Below are 15,352 nucleotides of genomic sequence, written 5' to 3'. Positions count from 1 at the left end.
ATCTGCAATAACTAATGACAACTGGCCATCTGCTGAGAGGAAAATACATGTCACCCTAATTCGTAAGTTTATTTCTCATAGACAGGAGAACTTTTTCATTCATTCTTTTTTCAGGGTAGGGGGTGAGTACAGCAGTTTGAACTTGTGTGACCTCTTGCTTACTAGGCTGGTGAGTCACCCTCTGAGTCATGTCCCCCAGCTCATTCCTGTGACAATTTAATAGCAAGGCAAAGATAATCAACTTGAGCAATCTCAGATATTGTTTTAATGATCATTTGGGGTGGGAGCAGAAACCACCAAAGTGAATAAATATCTACTACTGATATTGTGCTGCTTTCTGGACCATCCCTGACCTCTGGGACCACACCATCTGAATGGTTTTCAGAATGCCAATGTGGACACCATTCTCTCTGATGATGTTGATAAGGATGTCGGTCACAATGAATGTTCCCTTCAGCCAATTCCAGCACTGCAGTGAACCTCGACAGGGCCTGCACCCAACCTTGACAGGGTCTGCAGCCATGATGCTCTCCTGCTTGTGCTGGACCTCCTCCAGGAACTCCAGTATTCCCCTGGGGTCACTGGGCACACTGTGATCCAGCCAGGTCCTATAATGATTTTGCCAGACTGTATGTATTTTCGGTACTCCCTTGTCCGACCTTTGAGAACTTGAGTTCTCTTAGCATGCAGCCATGAGCAGCTGCTTTCCAGATGCACATGACCCTGTGCTCCTTGAGCACATACTCATGCAGCCCATACACAATGTATTTCTTCTTCCCTCACTGCATGGTCTTGGAACGCCATCCACCAGCAGTCATTCACAGTGTTCTGTAGGCAGCCTTGTATGGAGATGTAACTCTTTTGGGGCTTTGAATTGTTGCATTTGGTTTCAAATTCTGGCATGATGATGTTTGCATTGATGTAATCAGAATCATGCTTATTAGAGTCCCCTTCACTCAGGACCACTCTGGTGTGATTGAAGGTCAGGATGTTCCTATATCTGTTCTTGGCTCTGATGCTACAGAGAAGTTTGCATTCCTGTTGCCATGGGGTCTCAAACTTTTCTGAAAAATCTTGCTTGCCTTTGTTAGGGTCTGGGCAAACTTGCTCAATTGTTGAATCTGGCTTTCGATTTCAGCTGCATTAATCTGAATCATGTTGACAGACTGCCTGAGTTGTAGAAGTGTGCCCAATGTCTCCATCATAAGATTCTTCTTGTAATGCTCTACTAGATCTGTCAAAGAATCCAACCATTCTCCTCCACCAACATTGTATTTCAGCTCCTGGCAGCAAATCCTGACATGGGTCGCTTTAGACTTGTAATTGTTGTTCTCTCCCTAGTCGTCACCAGAGCATACACAGAGAACAAAATTCCCAGGGTAGCTCTGGCTCTCCCTGTATAAGAAAGCTGCCATGCTTTCCTTTTTTGGTCACTAGTTTCTCTGCTTATTTTCCAGAGAGGTTACCATGAAACCACTGTTGAGAGGTAGGATCTGCACAGTTCAGAAGGTACTTGAGGTAGTTCATATCTCCATTCTTCTCTTTCAGCTGCCCATGATGTTCCATGTAGTACTGGACCAGCTCAGTCAGGGTGGCAAACTTTTCCCCTACATATCGGTTATAGTAGTCCCCGTGTTCTGAGTCTTGATGTGGGTGACAGCTCCATTTCTTCTAACAGAAAGTATGAAGTCCCTAGGGTTACTTTTACTGGGCCTTTCCAAGGAGGGATGGGAATGTTGCTTAGTGGTAGAGTACTTGCCTGGCATGCATCAAGTCCTGGCTTCATTCCTCAGTACTGCATATACAGAAAAAGCTGCAAGTGGCACTGTGGCTCAAGTGGTAGAGTGCTAGCCTTGAGCAAAAGCAGCTCAGGGACAGTGCCCAGGCCTTGAATTCAAGCATCAGTACTGGCCAAAGGAAAAAAAAAGGGTGAAGGGGTGGATAGTGGAGGGATAGGTGAGAATGTTGAAAGGAATGAAATTGATGAAGGTATATTGTATTAATAAACTGTTAAATAGAAAGTCTTTGGTACACATACTTAATATAACTGCTAAAAGATGTTACTTAAAGGTATGGAGTAGGTGAAATCACATAGAGAATAAACAGAAAAGCACAATGAATAAGTATCAGGCAGGATTCAGAAGAGGGGCCACAGGATTCATATTAAAAATGACAATTGCAGAGATCATGGGAAACCCAAGAAAATTATAGCAGTAATAACAAGTAAACCCTTTAATATTTTCTTCTTTTTGTAGAATTTTGGTGCTAGAGACTGACCCTAGGAACTTGAGAATATTAAGAACATATTCTATCTCTTTGCTATATCCCAAAGCAGTAGATGCTTCAGTTTATGCTTCATAAAAAGTTATCCTTGCTAGGCACCAGTGTCTCATGCCTGTAGTCTTAGCTACCCAGGAAGCTGAGACCTGAGGATTTTGGTTAAAAGCCAGCTTGGGCAGGAAGTTGTGATACTCTTATCTTCAATAAACTGCTTTACTTTTTTTTAAAGCCCAAAAAAGAGCTGTGGCTCCAGTGGTACCACCAGCCTTGAGCAAGAAAATCTGCTCCACACAGTGTGCAGGCCTTGATTTCAAGCTCAGCACCAGCACAAACAAAATCTAACAGCACCAAAACAAAGCAGAAAGAAAAACATATCCTTATAGTTACATTGTAATAGAAAAAAACCCTTAAACATCAATTTAATAATTAAGAAATTGGGGAGGGAGAAGGAGGGACAGGAAGAAAATTTCTTAAAACTTGTTATTATAAAAGTGTTACACAGCGAGTTTGCTGTTACATAAGTTCCTTTTGGACAATATCATCCCTTCCCATGCTCTCTCCCAATTTTTCTTGCCCAGCCCTACCTACAAGTTGTATAGTTCATTTTCAACATAGCCAAGTGGTTATTTTAGTTAGTTTGCTTATGGATTTCATGCCCTTACCATTTGAGTAGATCTACTTTAAAAACTAAATTTACATCTTAGCCTTTCAACTGTAAGAACCAAACTAAAGCCATTTTGTGACAGCTCCTAAAAGTTAACTTGTGTCAGTCCCTAATTCCTGTTCTGAGTTAATGTGGCAAAGGTTGCAAAAACATGTCTGTGCAAACTTTTTGGAAACTGTCATTTAAAGATTGCAGAACACCCCAGAACAGGATGGTTCTGAGACCCAGTCAGCAAATTAACCACAAGAGGTGTCTGCCTTGATGGCTCAAGCACACCTGGTCCCTGACCAATCAGAACCAAACTTGTCCCTAAACCATAGCATTGCTAATTTTGTGGTTTTTGCCTTTATAAGCCCAGCTATTCTGTTGCTTGGGGCCCCCTCCCTTCCTCTGCTGTGTCTGGGGGTATGGAACGAGGCCTGAGCTTTGGCTTGTTAAATAAACCTTGCATTTTGCAGTTTGGGTTGTCTGGTCTCTCGGTGGTCATCAGAGGGTCTCTGGGACTTGGGTACAACACAACTAATAAATATAATGGCAGGTAAGAAAGGAAGAATATCAGAATTGTCTGTAGTAGAGGCATTATTCACAGAGATCCAAGTTGAATCTACACATAGAAACTGATAAGGGTCAGCCTCTTAACAGCTGTTAACCTTTTCAGCTTATAATTATACTGTAACTTTAAAACCACAGTGGACAATAGCCACTGTTGTTACACATTTGGACATTCAAGAGAAAGCACTTGGTATTTATGAAAAATAGCATTTATCATTTATACACGTAACCAAACTTTTATTCTGAAACCTAGAATTTGCAGCCCAGAGCTGGTGGCTCACAATAATTCTAGGTACTCAGGAAGCTGAGAGCTGAAGATCAAGGATTGAAACCAGTTGGGATAATAAAATACCATGAGACTCTTAGGTTTGTTTTCCTTTGTGTTTTATTTTCTTTTTGTCTTATTTGTTCATCTATCTATTTTGGTGGGGGTGACTAAGGAGGGACGAAATTAGAGGGACAAAGGGTGAACAAATGCAGCAGTGGTACTCATTAGACATTATGTTGAAAATGAACTATAGAACTTGTGGGTGGGATGGGAGGGAAAAACTAGGAGATCATAAGAGAAGGTGTGACACTTGTCCATAAAATGTACTCTTTATCTGACTTATATAACTGTAATCCCTCTGTATTATCCCTTAATGATAACAATAAAAGTATTTTTTTAAAAGCTGGAAGTGGAGTTCTGGCTAAAATGGTCGAGCATTATACTTGAGTAAAAAACCTCAGAGAAGCCCGGAATTCAAGCCCCAGTACTAACAAAAGACAAAAAAAAACATGATATGGAAAGTAACGGTCTAGTACAGATAATACAAGAAATAATGCACATAATAGGTATCTTCATTACAGCTGATGTATATGAAACATAGAAGAGTGTGAAAACTCAGAAAGACAGGGCAAACAAGAGACTATCAGCTGATATGGAGATAATAGGTGAAGATGAAAGTGAATATTCAAATATGTGATATTTCTAGAAGCATTAAGTGCTTTAATTATGGCAAAAATTCAGAGAATGACTAGCACTCTTCCTGATGGTAGGCTAGAGCAAAGGAGAAAATGACTTATTGAGAAAAGGACATTTGAGCTGAGATTTAAAAGTAAAGAAAACAAAATACATAGAAATCCCAGAGAGTGGTGTTTTAATTTGGTTAAGTAAATAAATAGTACTAGAGATAGGCTAGAGAGACAGGTAAGGGCCAGATCATGGGGCTGGAACACAATAGCAAGTGATTTTGGGATTTTTTCCCCTACCACTGGAACTTGAACTTAGGACCTGGGGGCTGTCCCTGATTTTTTTTTTTTTTTTTGGTCCGGTCATGGGGCCTGAACTCTGGGCCTGGGCGCTGTCCCTCAGCTCTTCAGCTCAAGGCTAGCGCTCTACCACTTGAACCACAGCGCCACTTCCGGATTTTTTTCTTTTTGCTTACGTGGTGCTGAGGAATCGAACCCAGGGCCTCATGCATGCAAGGCAAGCACTCTACCACTGAGCCACCTTCCCAGCCCTGTCCCTGATGTTTTATGCTGACAGCTGAGCCACAGATCCACTTTTGGATATTTGGTAGCTGGAGATAGAGTCTCATGTACTTCCTGCTTAGGCTGGCTCCAAGCAATGATCCTCAGATCTCAGCTTACTCGTAGGTAAGATTATAGGAATGAGGTTCCAGCATTTGGCCACATTGGGAAGTTTTGATGAGGGATGGAGTTATAATCTACTTAATCCTTCAAAGATATCCTGGTTTTATTGGGGAATAAATGGAAAGGAAGTAGTGTGGATACTCTGGAAACTCATGTTTTCTTTTTGCATCATCTGAAGAAATGACAGAGTCCATGGACAAGAAGGATCACCAGCCAGGTGCCGGTGGCTCACACCTGTAATCCTAGCTACTCAGGAGGCTGAGATCTGAGGATCACAGTTCAAAGCCAGCCGGGGCAAGGAAAGTATCTCCAATAAACCACTAGACAACCGGAAGTAGCACTGTGGCTCAAGCCGTACAACGCTAGTCTTGAGCTGAAGAGCTGAGGGATAGCACCCAATCCCAGGGTTCAAGCCCCACAACTGACAAAAAAAATTAGGATCACTATACCTCTTGTACACTTAAACAATGGAATGTTGAGTCATGGTACTTATTGCTACTTGAGAATATGTTAGGTTTATGCTACACATGCATACACACATACACACACAGAATATCAGATTAGTGTCTGAAACTCTTATTTATGTGACTTGGTTTAATTGTTGTTTCAGTGTGTTTCAGTTACATCAGAAAACTGTTCCCTCATTTGTCTCTTCAAATCTTACTTTCAGTTTTGTTGCAGATAAAACATCATTAAGTATAGGTAAATGTACAAATGAGAAATAGCATAGAATACACAAAGAAAGTAAAAAAAAACCATATTAAGGAAAGAAAGACTAAAGTTGAGCTAGGGGTATGGCTCAAGTAGCATATATGAGACGCTGTTGGTTTTTTTCAGACCCTAACTGCCAAAAAAAAAAAAAGAAAACAGTACAATGATGGAACAGATTTTGTTTAGGAACTATTTTAACAGAGTAAAAAAGAGCTAAGTAAAAAAGTAGGCTATTTTCTGAATACAAGGGCAAGTGGGGGATTTAGTCAGACGGTTAGGCAAGGTAACTGAACAGAAAATTAGAAAAAGGAAACAAGAATAATAGGGGATTGTGGTTAAATTGCCTCACCACATTCTTGCTGAAATGCATCATTAGATATCACCACATAGGTATCAGGGGACAGAGAAGTGGATCTTAGTGAAGGGATCAGAAATAGGGAATAAGGGTGGGGTATTCTCTCTGAATTCACTCAATAGAATTCTAAGTCAGATATCTGGGGATCTAATACTGTCAAAGATATTTCTTCAAGTTCTCAAGTGGGTACCCAGAGTAGGCAATAACAAAATAGGAGAATAGAAACTGTTATGTGTACATTTTGTACAAGGCCATCTACACTTTTGAGAGCAAATTAGGCTTTTTTTAATTGTGAAAATACCATATAGAGGGGTTACAATTACATGAGCAAGGTAATGAGTACATTTCTTATCAAACATTATTGGCTCCTCCTTTGTTTCCCCTCCCCAATCCTCCCCCTCTCCACCTCACCTCCCCCCCAACCAAAGTTGTAAAGTTCATTTTTCGACATAACCTCTTGTACATCTCATTGTTCCAATGGGTCCACCTGTATCCCCATTTAAACAATTTGTTTTTGTCCCTTCCCGTCCACAAAGTATACCAACATCAAATACAGTGAAAACAGGGGTTATACCGTGGGAGAGGAACATACAAAGCAACAAAAAATCATCTTATAAATATGTTAGAAACACTAGCAAGAAAGGAAAGCCATTTGAGTCCTTATCTTGGGTTCATTTCGTCTAACATCAACTTATCTGAGTCAAGGTTTTTTTTTTCTTTTTCTTCTTATCCTTGTCCTCTTTCTCTTCCTTCTCCTTTTTTCTCCTCCTTCTTCCCCCCCTTATTTCCTATCTCCTTTCCTCCCACCCTTTCTTTCTCCCTTCCTTTTTTGTGAATTTTCTTTCTATTGTCCTCTAAGGGATACCATTAGGGGTCTTGGTGAAAATGTACCACGTTGCATTTTTTAAAGTATAACTTTTCACTCTTTGCTTTTTTTCTTTAATAATGACTTGAAATGTGGTGGGGATTGCATTATAATGGGTTAAATTCAGAGCAAATATCTGTCTTTTTCCACTGGAAAAAAAATAATTAAAAGAAAATTGCTACAGCTTTTAACTATTTAAATTGGAGAGGGAAATTCATAAGCTGAAGATTTACAAACAGCCTTGAAAAAAAATTCAAAAAATAAAAAAAAACTCTAAGTGCAAGTATTGTTAAGCCAATTTAAGTAACTGTGTCCATTTACTTTAGTCTCCTGAATAATGTAATTAACTTCTTGATCCTTTTAAACTGAATTGCATGGGTCATATGTAATGCTGTCAAGGGGAGCTGGGCTTAAAACCAGTGAAAATAGAAATCATGATCTTATCCTTCATTGTACGGATTTGGGACCCCCAAAAGACCACAACTAATGCAAACAGCAAGAGAGTGTTTAACTGCAAGCTGGAGGTTGGTCCTCTACATACTCGGTAACATGAAGCTAAGAGACCCCAAGCACAAAATCAGCCAGCTTTTATAGTATTGAACAAACAACTTTAGGGAATTTCCAAACAAGCAGTTACATGATTGGTTAACATTTATAAAGATTGAATAGTAAATTTTTTATTGGCCCATATACCAAGGTTTGAGTTCACCCTAACCGCACTGCCCTTTCTCTGAAATATTTGTTCGTGTTTGACTGTTGGATAATTGCAAAACTGTTACGTTCTGTTCCTGAACTCTTGGGCAATTGTTCTGTTTCTTAAGGGTGGTCAGGGTTGGTGGCAACCCAAGGTTTTTCCAAGAATTGTTCTTCTCTCTCCGGGTTATTCTTAAGGCAGCCTAGCACAAGATGGTGGGGTTAATCTCAATATGGAATTACTTTGACTCTTCACATAAGGACTGAGAAAATCACTCAGATTGTTCTTCAAAACATTAACTTCAAATTCTAATTCATTTAATTCTGATTTAATTTTGATTATTTCTTTCCCTCTACTGGATTGGGGTTTATCTTGCTGCTCTTTTTCAAGGAGGTTTAGATGTGTCATTAAATTGTTAGTTTCCGATCTCTCCAATTTGTTGAGGTAGGAGCTCAGAGCTATAAACTTGCCTCTGAGTACTGCCTTTGCTGTGTCCCAGAGGAGCTGGTAATTTGTGTGTTCATTTTTGTTGAATAGCATGAACATTTGAATTTCCTTTCTAATCTCTTCCATGACCCACTCATGATTCAGCAGTGTGTTGTTCAGCCTCCATGTGATACCGGACTTTCTTTGGTGGCTTTTGGTGTTGAGTTCTAATTTTATTCCCTTGTGGTCAGAGAGAATGCAAGGTATAACTTCAATGTTTCTGAATTTAGACAAGTTTGCTTTGTGGCCTAAAATGTGGTCTATTTAAGAAAACGTTCCATGTGCTGCTGAGAGAATGTGTATTCTGATGCTGCTGGGTGAAATGTTCGGTAAATGTCTGTTAAGTCTAGTTGATCTATGCAGCTGTTTAGATCTGCGGTTTCTCTGTTGAGTTTTTGCTGAGTTGATCTATCTAGTGGGGAGAGTGGTGTGTTAAAATCCCCAACAATTAATGTCTTTGGATCTATATGGGATTTGAGGGAAAGTAGTGTTTCTTTGATAAATTTGGGTGCTCCATTGTTTGGCGAATAGATATTTAGAAAGAATCAACAAAACAAAGAGTTGGTTCTTCGAAAAACTTAACAAAATAGACAGACCCTTAGCAAACCTTATCAGAAAAAGGAGAGAACACACCCAAATTAATAAACTCAGAGATGAGAATGGAAACATCACCACGGAAACAACCAAGATTCAGAACATTATAAGGGAATACTTCTCAAAACTTTATGCTAATAAGTTTGAGAACTTGACAGAAATGGACCTTTTCCTAGCAAATATTGACATGCCAAAACTAAACTAAGATGAGTTAAACCAGCTTAACAGGCCCATATCAAGCATTGAAATAGAAACAGCAATAAGAGACCTCCCAGCTAAGAAAAGTCCAGGACCAGATGGTTTTACAGCGGAATTTTACAAGGCCTTCAAAGCAGAGCTCACACCAATACTCCTCCAACTCTTCAATGAAATTGAAAGAGAAAGCTCACTACCGAACACATTCTATGAAGCCATCATAACCCTCATCCCAAAACCAGGCAGGGACTCATCAAAGAAAGAGAACTATAGACCCATTTCTTTGATGAACATTGATGCAAAACTTCTCAACAAAATTTTGGCCAATCGACTTCAACAATTCATCCAAAAAATCATACACCACGATCAAACAGGATTCATTTCAGGGATGCAAAGCTGGTTCAATATACGCAAATCAATTAATATTATTCATCACATCAACAGGAGCAAGAATAAGAACCACAGGGTTATCTCAATAGATGCAGAAAAAGCATTTGAAAGATCCAACACCCCTTCATGATGAAGGTTTTGGAAAAATTAGGAATCCATGGAACATTCCTCAATACAATAAAGGCTGTATATGACAAACCTACAGCCAGCATTATACTCAATGGTGAAAAACTAAAGCCATTTCCTCTTCACTCAGGAACAAGACAAGGATGCCCACTCTCTCCACTTCTCTTCAATCTAGTGTTAGAATGCCTAGCTACAGCAATAAGACAAGATGCAGACATAAAGGGGATCCAAATAGGGAAAGAAGAAATAAAACTCTCCCTCTTTGCAGATGACATGATCTTGTATTTAAAGAATCCCATAGACTCCACTCCCAAATTACTCAAGCTGATTCAAAACTTTGGCAAAGTAGCAGGTTATAAAATTAACCCCTCAAAATCAATGGCTTTTCTGTATGCCAACAATGAGAAAAGTGTGGCTGAAATTAGGAAAGCAACTCCATTTATAATAGCCCCACAAAAAATAAAATACCTAGGAATTAACTTAACCAAAGAAGTGAAGGACCTCTATAATGAAAACTTTAAAATCTTGAAAAAGGAAATCAACACAGAACTTAAAAAATGGCAAAACCTCCCATGCTCCTGGATTGGAAAGATTAACATCGTGAAAATGGCAATACTTCCCAAGGCTATCTACAAATTCAACGCGATACCTATCAAAATTCCACCCCCATTCTTCAAGGAAATAGAAGAGGCAATCCAAAAATTCATATGGAACAATAAAAGACCCCGAATAGCAAAAACGCTCCTCCATGGAAAGAACACTGCTGGAGGAATATCAGTACCAAATTTCAAACTCTACTATAAAGCCGTAGTAATCAAAACAGCTTGGTATTGGCATAAGAACAGACCTCAGGACCAATGGAATAGAATTGAAAACCCAGAAATGAACCTACAGACCTATAGCCATCTAATCTTCGATAAGGAAGCTAAAACAATATGGAAGAAAGACAGCCTCTTCAGTAAATGGTGCTGGCAAAATTGGTTAACTACATGTAGAAAACTAAAGCTAGATCCTTACATATCACCCTGCACCAGAATCAACTCCAAATGGATCAAAGACCTTGAACTCAAAGCAGACACTCTGAAAACATTACAGGATGGAATAGGAGAAACCCTAGGTCTCCTTGGCTCAGGCCGAAATTTTCTGAATAGAGACCCGGAAGCACAACAAATCAAAGAAAGGTTGGACAAATGGGATTGCATAAGGTTGCAGAGCTTCTGCAGGGCAAATGACATAGCTAGCAAGATCAATAGAAAACCCACCGATTGGGAGAAGATCTTTACTAGCCATGCAATGGACAAGGGTCTCATATCTAAAATATAATTGGAACTCAAAAAATTAAACCACCCAACAACAAATCCTCAAAGAAACAACTGCCCAATAAATAAGTGGGTGAAAGACTTAAAGAGAAGCTTCTCTGAAGAAGAAAGAAGGATGGCCAATAGACACATGAAGAAATGTTCAACATCCCTAGCCATAAAAGAAATGCAAATCAAAACAACATTGAGATATCACCTCACTCCAGTTAGAACAGCAAAACTCAAGAACTCTAACAACAACAGATGCTGGAGGGGATGTGGACAGAAAGGAACCTTACTTCATTGTTGGTGGGAATGTAAACTTGTTCAACCACTTTGGAAAGCAGTATGGAGGTTCCTCAAAAGACTTCACATAGATCTCCCCTATGACCCAGCAATCCCACTTTTGGGCATTTACCCAAATGTTTACAAACAAGACCACACTAAAGCTACCAGCACAACTATGTTTATTGCAGCATTATTTACCATAGCTAAGATATGGAACCAACCCAGATGCCCCTCAGTAGATGAATGGATCAAGAAAATGTGGTATATATACATAATGGAATTCTATGCCTCCATCCGAAAGAATGACATTTCCCCATTTGTTAGGAAATGGAAAGGTTTGGAAAAAATTATATTAAGTGAAGTAAGCCAGGCCCAAAGAAGCATAGGTCCCATGGTTTCCCTTATTTGCAATATCTAGTATAGGTATGAGTCAAGCGGAAAAGGTCAGATAATGTGATGTTAGGAAAACGAACCCTTAAATATGTATTTTAATTTTTTCGTTTCTTTCATGCATGTGTTTCTAATGCATTTATAAGATTATTTCTTTGTTGCCTTGTATGTCCCTCCCCCACAGTGTAACCCCTGCTTTCACTAAATTTGATGTCAGTATAACATGTGGAGGAGATGGGGCAAACAAGTCCTTTAAGGATTCACGTGGACCTGTTGCAACAATGAGAAGTACAAAATGTCATTTCAAAACCAGCTTTACAATGTCGGTGTGGGGGGGGAGGGGGGAATTATTGGTGGGGGGAGGGGGGAGGCTGGGAAGGGAGGTGAAGGGTAAACAAAGGAGGAGGCTGCAATGCTTGGTAAGAAATGTATGCATTATCCTGCCTATGTAATTGTAGCCCCTCTGTACAGTATGTTCTCAAATAAAATAAAATTAAATTTAAAAAAAAAACATTAACTTTATATCTTTCATGTCCCTGGATCACTTAGCATTTGATGGAGCATTTCCAAATGCTGAGTGTCTAGCTAATACGGGTATAGAACTTTATAATGGGACTTCACCTGTCTCTTTTATCTTGACCTCTGTTCCACAATGGAGGGTATTAACTCTTTTGACCATGTACACAGGGTCCCTTCAGAGGCAACTTGATAACTGGAATTTTTTGTTTGCTTGTGTCATTTTGGACAGCAAGATGAATTTTCATTCAATTTTTGTTGAATTCATCAATATTAAGTTGGTTCTTGTTCGTTCAGAAAGTGGCCATGACCAGAGCAGAGTAATGGATTTTTGAAGTGTAATTTGTGAGAAAGTATTACCTAAAGGGAGGAAAAACTTAACAAGGCTTTAGTTAGTTGAGTTGATCAAAATTTACACATGGCCCACTATAACACATGGGACGATTCTACTATAAAGGAACACCAGAGAGTATTTGGAAAAGAAATTAAATCTGTTAGTATGTTTGGAGTGCTATAATAAAATACTGTATACTGGCTGGCTTAAAATAACATGAAATTAAATTTGTACATTTCTGCATGCTAGGAAATCCAGATCAAAGTGATAAAAGATTCGTTGTATGGAGGGCCTGCTTTCTAGTTCAAAGGTTTGTTTTGGGTTCATTCCCATATGGAATGAAACTTGGGGGGAAATGCATATAGGCTTAGTAGAACCTTGGTGGGCTAGTGAGTAACTTGAAATTCAATCTCTTGGAAGACAGATAAAGGTGGAGGCAGAAATTTAAAAAGAAATTTCTTGCACAGGAGGTGAACATTCCTTGCTCTAGAGGTAATTCTAAATATCAGGTCCTAGTATGTTCAATACAAATAAATGCTGAAAAGAAATTCAACACATACTTGCTTTCCATCTTTATATCCTGTGCAAATTTGATAAAACATACAAGTATATTGTTGGTACAGTTCTCCATCATTGTGTCAAATATACCCAATGAAGAGTTTAGAATATCAAAATATAAGTAATTTGTCTTACTATTTTGGAGAGGAATAAGCAAGATACTCTGTTGCTAAATTGTACATTGTTAGTCCCTTCTTCCCTAATGCTAAATACTTGACAGGGTCATTTATAAGGAATGATTCCACTGAAAGCAAGATCTCAGATTAAATTTCATTAAATCCTATTATACAAGACATAAGAGTAAAAAAATTCCATGACATCCAGTGAGTGCTTCACATGGTTAAACTTGTGTGTAACTTTCACAACAATACTGTGGCTAGTCATATTGTGCACATTAGGAATCTTGTGCTTTGAGATGATAAGTGTTTCAGAGGACATAAAGCTAGAGCTGATAGAAATAGCCCCAGAGTTAACCATCCATTCTCTTTATTATCTTAATTTTACTATACATAAATTAGTATGCTGCAACTTATAAGGATTATATAGGCTGATTCTGAGATGGAAATATAAACTGGGCATTCACTCTTACTCCCTAAATATTTTCAATTTAATAATATGCTCTTCATTAGCACTCACTCTAAGTATGGTAGTACTTAGATTCTAAAATTTTTGTGAAAGTCATTTTTTAAAAATCTTACTTTTCTCTTACTGAGAAGAAATTACTACAATTTCCCAGCTTAAATGTGTTTAAGAAAATCAAGATGTGTGACTGTGCTGCATTTTTTTCTGGAGAATATGGGAGTTCTTAGATAATAATATTTCATTAAATTTGAACTAGGAATAGAGATCACTTGGGACACAGTTTAATATGGCCCCAGCCATACACAATGATTGTATATGGAGAAGAGAAATTGGGGCTGTTTTTCACAGGGTCAACATGCATGTCTTTTATAGAAAGTTCTTCGAAGAACCAACTCTTTGTTTTGTTGATTCTTTCTATAGTTTTTTTGGATTCTAATTCATTTAATTCTGATTTAATTTTGATTATTTCTTTCCGTCTACTGGATTGGGGTTTATCTTGCTGCTTTTTTTCAAGGAGGTTTAGATGTGTCATTAAATTATTAGTTTCCGATCTCTCCAATTTGTTGATGTAGGAGCTCAGAGCTATAAACTTGCCTCTGAGTACTGCCTTTGCTGTGTCCCAGAGGAGCTGGTAATTTGTGTGTTCATTTTTGTTGAATAGCATGAACATTTGAATTTCCTTTCTAATCTCTTCCATGACCCACTCATGATTCAGCAGTGTGTTGTTCAGCCTCCATGTGATACCGGACTTTCTTTGGTGGCTTTTGGTGTTGAGTTCTAATTTTATTCCCTTGTGGTCAGAGAGAATGCAAGGTATAACTTCAATGTTTCTGAATTTAGACAAGTTTGCTTTGTGGCCTAAAATGTGGTCTATTTTAGAAAACGTTCCATGTGCTGCTGAGAAGAACGTGTATTCTGATGCTGCTGGGTGAAATGTTCGGTAAATGTCTGTTAAGTCTAGTTGATCTATGCAGCTGTTTAGATCTGCGGTTTCTCTGTTGAGTTTTTGCCGAGTTGATCTATCTAGTGGGGAGAGTGGTGTGTTAAAATCCCCAACGATTAATGTCTTTGGATCTATCTGGGATTTGAGGGAAAGTAGTGTTTCTTTGATAAATTTGGGTGCTCCATTGTTTGGCGAATAGATATTTAGAATTGTAATATCCTCCTGAAGGAGAGATCCTTTAATTAGTATGTAGCGACCTTCTTTATCTCTTCTCATGAATTTTAATTTGAAGTCTATTTTATCTGATATTAGGATTGCAACTCCCGCCTGTTTATGAGGGCCGTTTGCTTGGTAGATTTTGTTCCAGCCTTTAACCTTGAAAATATGTTTGTTTTTACGGGCAAGATGTGACTCCTGCAGGCAGCAGATAGAAGGGTCTTGTTTTTTAATCCAACTAGACAGTCTATGTCGCTTAATTGGAGAGTTCAGTCCGTTAACATTAAGAGATAGGACTGAGAGGTATTTGGAAGTTCTGCTCTCAACTATTGAATACCTTCCTGTACTTTGAAATCAATATATAATATCTAGCCCAGAGTAGGTGCTTATGAGACTGAAGGACAATAAATACTAGGAAGACAACAAAGTTTTAATGGTTCTGGGTTTTAAAATCACATCTAGATTAAGGTCTCATTATTACTGATTCAAGGAGAATAACATTTTGAGAAGAAAATATAAAGGAATATTTACAATGATTAATGTGAGAGTCAGTCTTGATTATCAACTTCACTGTGTTAGGAAATGCCTAGGAGATTAGTAACACACACTTCTGGGTGTGTCTAGGAGGTTAGGCATTTGTACAGATGATCAGATCCTTCAGGACCTAATTAGTGGAGGAA

General features: G+C 38.6%; 1 pseudogene; it reads right to left on the bottom strand.

The window, feature by feature from the left end:
• Window positions 1–316: 316 nt before the first annotated feature.
• LOC138823803 (tyrosine-protein phosphatase non-receptor type 11-like) lies at window positions 317–1,766 on the bottom strand (annotated as a pseudogene).
• Window positions 1,767–15,352: the final 13,586 nt, after the last annotated feature.

Source organism: Dipodomys merriami, unplaced genomic scaffold (assembly GCF_024711535.1).
Source record: "Dipodomys merriami isolate MVZ:Mamm:240054 unplaced genomic scaffold, mDipMer1.0.p SCAF_123, whole genome shotgun sequence".
Classification (NCBI taxonomy): domain Eukaryota; kingdom Metazoa; phylum Chordata; class Mammalia; order Rodentia; family Heteromyidae; genus Dipodomys; species Dipodomys merriami.
This window is presented reverse-complemented; position numbering and strand designations above follow the sequence as displayed.